This window comes from Mustelus asterias, chromosome 21 (assembly GCF_964213995.1).
Source record: "Mustelus asterias chromosome 21, sMusAst1.hap1.1, whole genome shotgun sequence".
NCBI lineage: Eukaryota > Metazoa > Chordata > Chondrichthyes > Carcharhiniformes > Triakidae > Mustelus > Mustelus asterias.
The window spans coordinates 69,365,366-69,378,145 of record NC_135821.1 but is presented as its reverse complement, the minus strand read 5'-3'; the positions used below and the strand labels follow the sequence as shown (position 1 = coordinate 69,378,145).

General features: G+C 46.7%; 1 pseudogene; it reads left to right on the top strand.

The window, feature by feature from the left end:
* Positions 1-11,993: 11,993 nt before the first annotated feature.
* On the top strand, positions 11,994-12,173 carry LOC144509591 (U2 spliceosomal RNA; annotated as a pseudogene).
* Positions 12,174-12,780: the final 607 nt, after the last annotated feature.

Below are 12,780 nucleotides of genomic sequence, written 5' to 3'. Positions count from 1 at the left end.
GCGGCAAAAATCTGAGTTCCCACGGCTGAGATTGTGACTTATCAAGTCTGCTGGCCGGACAAGGGTTCATGATGTGGAGATGCCGGCGTTGGACTGGGGTAAACACAGTAAGAAGTTTAACAACACCAGGTTAAAGTCCAACAGGGTTATTTGGTAGCAAAAGCCACACAAGCTTTCGGAGCTGCAAGCCCCTTCTTCAGGTGAATACAGACAAAGCATACCGTTCATAGAGCAGGAAACGAGAGAATGCAGAATGTAATGTTACTTTTATTATTTAATTATGTAATTATTTTCCATTTATACTTCCTCCTGTTCTGTGCTATCATGCATTGAGTTTTTTCTGTGGTGAGGATGGGCTGGGGGTAGGGTGCCTTTAAGAGAATGCAGTTAGATCATTATTGTTTAAAAAAATTAAAATAATAATAATTTTTTTTTACCTGAAGAAGGGGCTTGCAGCTCCGAAAGCTTGTGTGGTTTTTGCTACCAAATAAACCTGTTGGACTTTAACCTGGTGTTGTTAAACTTCTTACGGACAAGGGTTGAAAGTGCTGTAACAGTGGGAACAGGGGCAGGGTCTGACAGTGCTGTAACAGTGGGAACAGGAGCAGGGTCTGACAGTGCTGTAACAGTGGGAACAGGGACAGGGTCTGACAGTGCTGTAACAGTGGGAACAGGAGCAGGGTCTGACAGTGCTGTAACAGTAAAAACAGGGGCAGGGAAGGTGATTTAGATCGGGTGGGATTGTGGTCGGTGCAGACTCAATGGATCGAATGGCCTCTTTCTGCACTGTAGGATTCTGTGATTAATTAAATATCTCCAGGGCGAGATTGGCGGGACTCCTGTGTTGGTGCAGGGGGAAAGCAAAATCCCCAAGTGATCGAGAGGTGGCGGACTAACAGCGGGGCTGGGGAAATATCCAACCAGTAAAGAAGTCAGAAAGATGATGGAACAGTTTGGATTCCCTTTTGTATTTTGATAACCCGAGGCGGGCTTTTAGACCGTGACACTTTTTTTGTTAACAGGACAAATGACTGGTAAATTCAGTTGGTGGAAAATAATGGTACCCAACTTCTGTAAATAATGACAGAAGAACTAGTTTCACCGATAGGGGGGACTTTAGACCGGCGCCAAGTTAAAAAAAAGGAATGGAAATGTAACACAGCTGTTTCAGCAAGAAACATTCTTCACAAATTGAAACGGCTTCAGATGGGCACAAACTGGCTCCATAAAGTGGACAGGCTGGAATTTGTAACCTACACGTGGCAGCCACATGTAATGAAATTTACAATAAAAATGACAAGGAAATAAGACATGGGAACAATTTATTATTGGCAGGCCAGTAATTAGTTAAACCGTTTTAAAATCAGTGCAATTCGAAATGAACCGTTAATGCCCATTGCCAATTTAAAAAAGACTGTAAATAATGTGATATAGATCGATGCTAGTGAAAGATATACTTGCCAATCCGGATTTCTTTGACATATTCTCTGCTATTTCTGCTCTGTTTTAACCTCGCCTCAAGGTTTTGAGTGTCGCCTTCTTCTGCTCAGAAGTTTTGCTCTCCGACCATCAGCAGAACCGTGTTGGTCGCTGTCAGCTTATAAAAGGTGTACTTTCCCTTTTGGAGAGAGGAATAACGTTGCTCCTCCAGCGCCGTTTCTTGTCTAATGCACAGTGTAAATCTCTCGCACCTCCCTAACCAGGGAGTGTAGGCTGAACTGCAGTTGGTTAACAACGCCTTTTGCTATTAACATTCTCCACACTCCTCACTGAGCCAGTGAACCTGTCTTTGCTAAATGCAATGCCATGCCTAAATCAAAATGAGTGAGCAAGCGGGCACCCCCTCCCCCGCCCCCCCTCACCTCAATGGGTTAACTTTACTCGGCAACAACCCGTGCCAAGGTTGGCTATTCTCTCAGCCTTAACTCGAACAGAAGGCAAAACAAAGTCATTGGAAGAGGCATCCCCACATCACTGGAAGAGGTGTAATAGCATCCAGCAGGGTAGATGGGACCTTAAGTCGTACAGCTACTTCAAGCTATTGCCTCCATCAGGAGTGTCAGCCTTTCCAGCCAAGTGCAGTCCTACTGGGGCGGTGCAGTTATGTCTGTGTGCATTGTAATTTGGACCCAGCGCTGAACACCTCAAGAGCCTGGGACACGAATTAAAATAGCTTTATCTGCAGCAGAACGACAGCAACAAGAATGGGCGGCACACTGAATCTGGGGAGCCTGGAGATTGTGTGTGGAGATTAGACCTGGTTCGCGGGGAGTGACTTGTCATTAACCAGAGTACAGGAGTACAGTTGAGACATTCTGTGTGACATCAATCCCCCCACCCCCCACACACACACATTTTATAAAGGTCGCCCAGAGAGACAAGAGAGAGATGAACTTCCACAGAACCTTCCTGAGGCAGCACGGTAGCACAGTGGTTAGCACTGCTGCTTCACAGCTCCAGGGTCCCGGGTTCGATTCCCGGCTCGGGTCACTGTCTGCGTGGAGTTTGCACATTCTCCTCGCGTCTGCGTGGGTTTCCTCCGGGTGCTCCGGTTTCCTCCCACAGTCCAAAGATGTGCGGGTTAGGTTGATTGGCCAGGTTAAAAATTGCCCTTTAGAGTGCTGAGATGCGTAGATTAGCGGGTAAATATGTGGGGGTAGGGCCTGGGTGGGATTGTGGTCGGTGCAGACTCAATGGGCCGAATGGCCTCCTTCTGCACTGTAGGGTTTCTATGATTCTATGATTTCTATGAGCCAACCATGAATTCATAGAATCCCTACAGAGCAGAAGGAGGCCATTTGGCCCATTGCATCTGCACCGACAACAGTCCCATCCAGGCTGCAACCTCAAAATATTTACCCGCTAATCTCTCTAACCTACGCATCCCAAGGGACAATTTAGCATGGCCAATGCATCTAACCCGCACACCTTTGGACTGTGGGAGGAAACCGGGGCACCGGGAGGAAACCCACGCAGACAATGTGTAGACTCTGCACAAGCAATGACTCAAGGTGGGAATCGAACCCAAGTACCTGGAACTGTGAGGCAGCAGTGCTAACCACTGTCCCACTGAGCCCCCCATTAAGCAATCCAAAAATGCATGACGCAGTTAATCATGGCAGGTTTAACTGGAGCATTCAAGAGGGGATTGTTATTTGTAAAGGAAGAATGTGCAGGGTTACAGAGAGAAGGTGGGAATGGAACTAAGTGAAATGCTCATCGAGAGAGCTGACACGATGGGCCAAATGGCCTCCTCCTGTGATTCTGTGAAGACTTCTGGATCCTTTTGGCTGCCTGACTGAGGGAATTGATCTATCACGTTTACTCCGATGTAAGATGAGTTCAAAAATCTGGTCATGAAGGTAGTGTGGCTTGTGGGATCTTGCTGTGCATATTTCACGACCACCTTTCTGACTGCAAAGAGCTTTGGGATGCTGAGGTCAGGAAAGGCACTATTTAAATGCCAGCCCTTTCTTTATATTGATCAATTCTTCTCTTGAAAGAAAAGTCAAACGCAGAGCAGTAATTGGTCATTTATTTGTCTATTGATCCACCAACAAGTGCTCAGAATAAAATATCGGCATGTTATATTGAAATGTCTCTTCTTTCCTGGCAGTCCCTGGGGAGCGGGGATGACTTTCTTCCACTCCCAGGATTGTAGGTGCTGAGGTGATTGAAAAGGCCAGTGCTGGATCCGTGCACTCTGCCACAGGTGGGGTAGGTAGTATTTGCTGAGGAAGGTGGGTGGGATGCTCAGATTTTAGTACGTTCCTTCTGCTGTTTGTGCTTGCCCACCCCCCCCCACCCCACCACCCCCCTCACCACCCCCCCCCCCCACCTCCCCCCCCCCCCAACCTGGGTCTCCCGAAGGTGCTCAAAGTGACTGACGCCCTCGCAAATACTTCTTCTCCAGCTTGCAGCTGTCTCGAGCAAGAGATTCTCACAGTTTAGTGAGGATGTTGCATTTCTTTTCATGGAGCCTGTGTAGACATTCCTGAAACGTCTACAGAGGGGGCAGCAGAGTGGCACAGTGGTTAGCACTGCTGCCTCACAACTCCAGGGACTTGGGTTCGATTCCCGGCTTGGGTCACTGTCTGTGCGGAGTCTGCACGTTCTCCCCATGTCTGCGTGGGTTTCCTCCGGGTGCTCCGGTTTCCTCCCACAATCCAAAAGACGCGCTGGTTAGGTGCATTGGCCATGCTAAATTCTCCCTCAGTGTACCCAAACAGGTGCTGGAGTGTGGTGACTAGGGGATTTTCACAGTAGCTTCATTGCAGTGTTAATGTAAACCTACTTGTAATACTAATAAATAAACTCTTAAAAAAAAACATTTCCTCTGCCCTCCTGGTAACTGCTTGCCATGACATAGCTCCGAGTACAGAGCTTGTTTTGGGAGTTTTATATCAGGCATGCGGATGATTTGATTTGAATTGATTTATTATTGTCACATGTATTGGGATACATGTATTGTTTCCTGTGCACTGTACAGACAAAGCATATCATTCATAGAGTACATGGGAGAGAAAGAAAGGAGAGTGTGCAGAATGTAGTGTTACAGTCATAGTTAGGGTGTAGAGAAAGATCAACTTAATGCAAGGTAGGTCCATTCAAAAGTCTGATGGCAGCAGGGAAGAAGCTGTTCTTGAGTCGGTTGGTACGTGACCTCAGACTTTTGTATCTTTTTCCTGACAGAAGAAGGTGGAAGAGAGAATGTCCGGGGTGCGCGGGGTCCTTGATTATGCCGGCTGCTTTGCCGAGGCAGTGGAAAGTGTAGACAGAGTCAATGGATGGGAGGCTGGTTTGTGTGATGGACTGGGCTACGTTCACAACCCTTTGTAGTTTCTTCCGGTCTTGGGCAGGGCAGGAGCCCATACCAAGCTGTGATACAATTGGAAAGGACGCTTTCTAAGGTGCATCTGTAAAAATTGATGTGGCCCACCCAACATAGCAGATTAACCCATAACCAGTGCCTCAAATCTGGGGGTGTTAGCCTGAGAGAGGACACTGAAACCACAGCGCCTATCCTGCCATTGAATTTGCAGGATTTCACAGAGGTCTCACTGGTGAAATGTCTCCAGGGATTTAAGGTGCCTGCTGCATGTTTCTAATGCGTACTGTAACACTTCAGTGGATCACCACCTCTTTCTCCCCATCTGATACATCCTCAGCAATGGCCTTCAAATGATATGGTGCCACCACATGGAATGTTGGAGAAGTTTCCGCAGAATTTTCACCTCTCAATTAAGGCTACAATATCGCAAATACAATGCACAGAGACAGAGGATAGTGAATCTGTGGTATTCTTTATCACAGAGGCCTGTAGAGGTCAGGTCATTAGCATATTCAAGGCTGAGATAGACAGATCTTTAATTAGTAAGGGAACAAGGGATAAGGCGGGAAAGTGGAGTTGAAGATTATCACATCAGATCAGTCATGGTCTCACTGAATGGTGGAGCAGACTCAATGGGCTGAATGGCCTACTTCTGCTCCATGTCTGATGTCTTACTAGTTACAGATGGAGACTTTACGATGTCATGTTTCCCACATTGCAACAGTGACTATATTTCAAAAGTACATCATTGGTAAGAAAGCAAGTATTTTGGGTTCTGATGAGATAAAAGCAAAATACTGCAGGTGCTGGAAATCTGAAACAAAAACAGAAAGCGTTGGAAAATCCCAGCAGGCCTGGCAGCATCGCTGTGCCGTTTTGAGTTCAATATGACTCGTCTTTGGAACCAAGGCTGGAATTTTCCAGCCGTTCACGCCGGCGGGAACTTCCAGTTCTGCCGACAGCGCATCCCTGCCGTGGGTTTCCCAGCAGCAAGGGGCGCACTCAATGGAATATCCTGTTACCAGGGGCGGGACCAGAAGACCCCACCACTGGCCAATGGCAGGTCGCCTCTGCAGCCATGAAACACATGGCAGGCTTTTTAAAAATTCATTCGTGGGACATGGGCGTCACTGGCTGGCCAGCATTTATTGCCCATCCCAAGTTGCCCGAGGGCAGTTGAGAGTCAACCACATTGCTGTGGCTCTGGAGTCACTTGTAGGCCAGACCAGTTAAGGATGGCAGATTTCCTTCCCTAAAGGACACTGGTGAACCAGATGGGTTTTTACAAAAATTGATAATGGTTTCATGGTCATCAGTAGATTCTTAATTCCAGATATTTTTTATTGCATTCAAATTCCACCATCTGCCATGGCGGGATTTGAACATTGATGGGAAATCCCACCCTTAGATTTTATTCTGGTTCCCCTTCACAGATGCTGTCAGACCATAAGACCACAAGACCACAAGACATAGGGGCAGAATTAGGCCACTCGGCCCATCAAGTCCATTCTGCCATTCAATTTTGGCTGATATTTTTCTCATCCCCATTCTCTTGCCCTTTCTCCATTACCCCTGATCCCCTTAGACCAACACTTGCTGTTTTTGTTTGGATTCTGATGAGGTTATTATATAAATGCATGTATTTTTTTAATTGCTATTCACTTTCATTTTCACATGATCAGTTCTTTCCACCATCTTGATATGTTTTATTTTCTTGCCGATGTTTGTCTCATCATTTAGTGGTCTTACAGCAGAAACCTTTCTCTTCAGTGTCCAGGACAACACTCTGTCTTCAACCCAAACACCATTGAGAAACGGATTCATTGATCACTCATTCCTACTGTTGGGACTTTGTGTGCAAAATAGCAGTCACACCCGTCTCCGTAGCCACTTCTGGGGGAGGTGATGGCTTAGTGGTATTACTCCTAGACTACTGATCCAGAAACTCAGCTAATACTCTGGGGACCCGGGTTCGAGTCCCACCACGGCAGATGGTGGAATTTGAATTCAGTAAAAAAAATCTGGAATTAAGAATCTACTGATGATCCTGAAACCACTGTCGATTTTCGGAAAAATCCATCTGGTTCACTAATGTCCTTTAGGGAAGGAAATCTGCCATCCTTACCTGGTCTGGCCTACATGTGACTCCAGAGCCACAGCAATGTGGTTGATTCTCAACTGCCCTCGGGCAACTAGGGATGGGCAATAAATGCTGGCCAGCCAGTGATTCCCATGTCCCATGAATGAATAAAAGAACACTGCACTTCAAAACATCCTCATTGACATGGAACACTGTGGAACTGTTTGGAGAAGTGCTATAAGGCTAAATAAGGATACAAGTCAATACTAACCTTTGTTTGGCTGCTGGGATGGCACATCAATTTTTAAAAATGCTTGATTGCCAAATATGAAAGGAGAAACCTTCCTGTCCTGCCTTTCATGATCTCAGAATGACCCGGTGCACTTCACAGCCTGGGAAATACTTTTTGAAATGTGAGGTTGCAAAGGATGCTGCCAATTCACAGAGAAGCTCTTACAGACTGTAATGTAATGAGGAGCAGACAGCATTTGTTAATGATGTTGGTTGAGGAATAAATATTGACCAGGACACTGCAGAGAACTCCCCAGCTGTTCTTTGAAGTAGCACCAGGTAATGCGATCCGTAGTAAGTTCACAGCCTGCTGTTTGATAATGCAGAAGGACTTTGGTAGTAGCACAGTGGCACAGTGGTTAGCACTGCTGCCTCACAGCGCCAGGGACCCGGGTTCGATACCAGCATTGGATAACTGTCTATGCAGAGTCTGCACGTTTTCCCCGTGTCTGGGTGGGTTTCCTCTGGGTGCCCCGCTTTCCTCCCACACTCCAAAGATGAGCAGGTTAGGTGGATTGGCCATACTAAGTTGTCCCTTTAGTGTCCAAAGATGTGCAGGTTAAGTGGATTAGCCATGGTAAATTGCCCCTTCGTATCCCAAGATGTGTAGGTTAGGAAGATTGGCCATGGTAAATGTGTGGGATTATGGGGATAGATGTGGGCCTGGGTGAGATGTTCTTTTGGAGAGTGGGAGCAGACTTGATTGGCTGAATTCTATACATTTTTCGTTAATGAATCGCTCTGATCCTCTAAGAGTCATTAACCCAGATTTTGACTCCTCACATTCCTCCTGTGTGCTTTGTCTGGTGCTTGCTTCCCCATCAGCCAACTGTGAAGCTCCTTAACTGATGGACCAGGACAAAGACAAGACGAGGTCACTCCGTTACCAGAATCCACTCTGCCTGTCTCCAGATGACACAGCTGGAAACCGGGATGTTGTCCCCCTCCGATATGGAAGAGGAGTGGGTGCAAATGTCAATCAAAATTCAAATTGGAGCTCCTGTCTCTTAAGTGTGAGGACAGCGAGTTAGAGCTTTAGAGATTATTCCACCCACAAGGCTTATTTTTAGTGTTCTGATAGGTAGCAGGACGTGCAAATGGATTGCTTCGGAACAATAAGGTATTTTCAATGATGAGGAGACAATTTTAGCAGATATGAAGTTTATTGGTATTTAAGTATCGCTTGTGTAAAACCGTAAGCAGAGATAAGGTTAGATTAAACTGTATGAAACTCATATGGTAATTGGTAAATGTTGAGTTTAGTAAATTACTTTGTAAAGGTCATTGAACAATATTTAATTTCACCTTGTTTAATATCTTAGGGGTTTTTTTTCATTGCGAATAACATTAACCTTTATGACACGGCGCTGCTTTTGCACGATTCCATTGTACTGGGTCCCTTTATTTGGAAGCATAAAAATGACTGGCCCAGATATTCATAGAATCATACAGTGCAGAAGAAGGCCATTTGGCCCATCGAGACTGCACCAACCACAATCCCATCCAGGCCCTATCCCCATAACCCCATGCATTTACCCTAGCTAGTCTCCCTGACACGAAGGGGCAATCTAGCACGGTCAGCCCACCAAACGTGCACATCTTTGGAGTGTGGGTGGAAACTGGAGCACCCGAAGGAAACCCATGCAGACACGGGGTGAATGTGCAAACGTCACACAAACAGTGACCCGAGCCGGGAATCGAACCCGGGGGTCCCTGGAGCTGTGAGGCAGCAGTGCTAACCACTGTGCCACCCATGCCACCCCTGTTCATGCCAAAGTAATGGGGAGGCCATGATATTCATTGTCACTGATGTACCAGTGGTGCAGCAACACCAGACCTGGAACAGATGCACAGTTAGGGGCGGCACAATGGCACAGTGGTTAGCACTTCTACTTCACTGTGCCGGGGACCTGGGTTTGATTCCTGGCTTGGGTCAATGTCTGTGCGGAGTCTGCACGTTCTCCCCGTGTCTGCATGCGTTTCCTCCGGGTGCTCCGGTTTCCTCCCACATTCTGAAAGACGTGCTGGTTAGGGTGCATTGGCCGTAATAAATTCTCCCTCAGTGTACCCGAACAAGTGCTGGAGTGTGGCGACTAGGGGATTTTCACAGTAACTTCATTGCAGTGTTAATGTAAGCCCACTTGTGACTAATAAATAAAGTTTAAAACAGTGAAACACAAAAATCCAGAAATCACTGTCCGAGTTGAACAGTTCATCTGTTAGCCTTACAAAAATCAGCATCTCGCTATCTGCTTCACCACTGACACACATCGAATAATGTGAAGTTGGTGTATTTGTACAGTAAATACAAATAATAAACCTCCCAGGAAGTTAGTTTCTTTACGTTCCAGTCTAATTACCCTTTTAGCTGCAGAAAATGATTAAAAATGTGAAAACTCGTTCCTCCAGGTTTCAGTGCTTCCAAGAGATGCTAAATTTTAAATGAAAACTTTTGCACATTTCCTTGTTTCCTGTGTGCCGTTCTCTCTCTTAATCCAATCTTCATTTTCATCTCTTCATCTGTATCTGATTTGACATTAGATTCACCCCCTCTAATATAGATGATGGTACTATCTCTATCCTTGTGCTGTCAGTTTCCCAATCCTTTAATCTGGGGACAAAGTAGAAAGGGCTTCAAGTTTTTAGGTGTACAGATCACCAACAACCTGCCCTGGTTCCCCCCATGCTGACACTAAAGTTAAAGTTTATTTATTAGTCACAAGTAAGGCTCACATTAACACTGCAATGAAGTTACTGTGAAATTCCCCTCGTTGCCACAGTCTGACACCTGTTCAGATCAATGCACCTAACCAGCACGTCTTTCAGAATGTGGGAGGAAACCAGAATACCTGGAAGAAACCCACGCAGACACGGGGAGAATGTGCAAGCTCAATACAGACAGTGACCCAAGCCGGGAATCGAACCCAGGTCCCTGGCACTATGAAGCAGCAGTTCTAACCACTGCGCTACTGTGCCACCTCCTATAGTTAAGAAAGCCCACCAACACCTCTACATTTTCAGAAGACTCAGGAAACTTGGCATGTCAGCTACGACTCTCACCAACTTTTACAGATGCATCATAGAAAGCATTCTTTCTGGTTGTATCACAGCTTGGTATGGCTCCTGCTCTGCCCAAGACCGCAAGAAACTACAAAAGGTCGTGAATGTAGCCCAATTCATCACGCAAACCAGCCTCCCATCCATTGACTCTGTCTACCCTTCCTGCTGCCTCAGCAAAGCAGCAAGCATAATTAAGAACCCCACGCACCCCGGACATTCTCTCTTCCATCTTCTTCCATCGGGAAAAAGATATAAAAGTCTGAGGTCACGTACCAACCGACTCAAGAACAGCTTCTTCCCTGCTGCCATCAGACTTTTGAATGGATCTACCTTATATTAAGTTGATCTTTCTCTACACCCTAGCAATGACTGTAACACTACATTCTGCACTCTCTCGTTTCCTTCTCTATGAGCGGTATGCTTTGTCTGTATAGGGCGCAAGAAACAATACTTTTCACCGTATGCTAATGCATGTGACAATAATAAATCAAATCAAATCAAAATCAAATCTGTTTGTCTCAGGAGATGCAATATTGTTTCTTCTGTTTATTCAGATCCCAGATGCCCTGTTTATTAGCAACTTGATATGGGAAAAAATTTCAAACCTTTCTTGATGAGGACATAACTAACCAAAGGCAGACACTGTTGGATGCCGTGCTGAAGGGCGACATGGTGGCACAGTGATAAGCACTGCTGTGTCACAACGCCAGGGGCCCGGGTTCAATTCTGGCCTTGGATGACTGTGTGGAGTTTGCACATTCTCCCCATGTCTGTGTGGGTTTCCTTCGGGTGCTCCGGTTTCCTCCCACACTCCAAAGATGTGCAGGTGAGGTGGATTGGCCTTGCTAAATTGATCCTAAGTGTCACAAGATGTGCAGGTTAGGGGAATTAGTGGGGTAAATACATGGGATTACGTGGATAGGGCCTGGGTGGAATGCTCTGTTAAAGAGTCGGTGCAGACTCCATGGGCCGAATGGCCTCCTTCTGCACTATGGGGTTCTATGATTCTACGTTGAAGCAAGTTTGAAGCCAATAGCAATGGCAAGCACATTCACTGGAAAGACTCTTAACTGTCTCGTACACAAGTTATAAGAGTGCTCTCTGCTTTTTTACTCCCTTAGCCTCCAAGTATTGGGTGTAACATCCCTTTAATGGGGTTAGAATCATAGAATCCCGACAGTGCAGAAGGAAGCCATTCGGCCCATCAAGTCTGCAACTCCCCCCCCCCCCCCCCCCCCAGCTCCTATTCCCGTAACCCCAGATGTTTACCCTGGTGATCCTTCGACACTAGGGCTAATCTAGCATAGCCAATCAACCTAACCCGCACATCTTTGGACTGTGGGAGGAAACCGGAGGAAACCCGCGCAGACATGGGGAGAACATGCAAATTCCACACAGACAGTGACCCGAGGCCAGAATTGAACCCGGGGCCCTGGCGCTGTGAGGCAGCAGTGCTAACCACTGTGCTGCCCATTCTGGATGTCTAGAAGTTTCTAAGGATGGAAACCAGAAGTTATCCCCCCCCCCCCCAACCACCACTCCCAACCACCACTCCCCCCCCCCCCCCCCAACCACCACTCCCAACCACCACTCCCATGGTAGAGGGTGACTTGCAAGCATCTGCCCACTGAGTGAAATTCGAAACTCACCTTTGGTCCGAAAGTGGGCCTCACATCACGCATGGGCACAGATGGTGTGCCTAGCAATAGGGGGCAGTCAACTACTATCCCAATTACATCTTGGACTTTCGACTAGGATCAAGTTTGGTGTCTATTCTTGTCAGTTTGAGATCTGATACATCCCCTATCTGGGCACCAAATATTGAATTGTTTTTTGGAAATAGGAGATGTGGTTTGCAGAGGTATTTGTTTTACAACCAATGAAGTAGTTTCTGAAGTGTGGTCACTCTTATAGTGTGGGAAGCACAGCAAGCTCCCACTAACTCTTTTTGTGATGTTGTTTGAGGGATAAGTATTGCCGGGGAACTCCCCCGCTCTTCCTCAATGTGGCGTCATTGGGATCTTTCATGTCCACCTGGGCGGCCAAATGCAACCTCAATTTTACATCTCCTTGAAAGACAGGGCAGCTCTGACAGTGTGTGGCATTCCCTCGGTACTGCACTGGAGTAGGTGATTTAGGTTTGATTTAGGTGCTGAAGTCCTGGAGTGAACCCAGAACCTGGTGATTCAGAGACAAGTGTGCCATCAACCGGACAACAGCTGGTGCCAAGCTACAACCTCCCAACCCAAAGAGGGGGGAACTGTGATGTTGCTGATGTCCAGCAGCCATGAAAACACTTCACAAATGTCAGTCTTTCTCTCTGAACAAGATTTTTAATGAATTTTCAGACCAACAAGAGGAAACAACATAAACTCAAATCATGACCCTGTCTCGTGCCCACATCATTGTCCCACCTACTCTCGGCTGCTGGCCTAGTCAAAATGGGTGGCACGATGGCACAGTGGTTAGCACTGCTGCCTCACAGTGCCTAGCACTGCTGCCTCACAGTGCCAGGGAT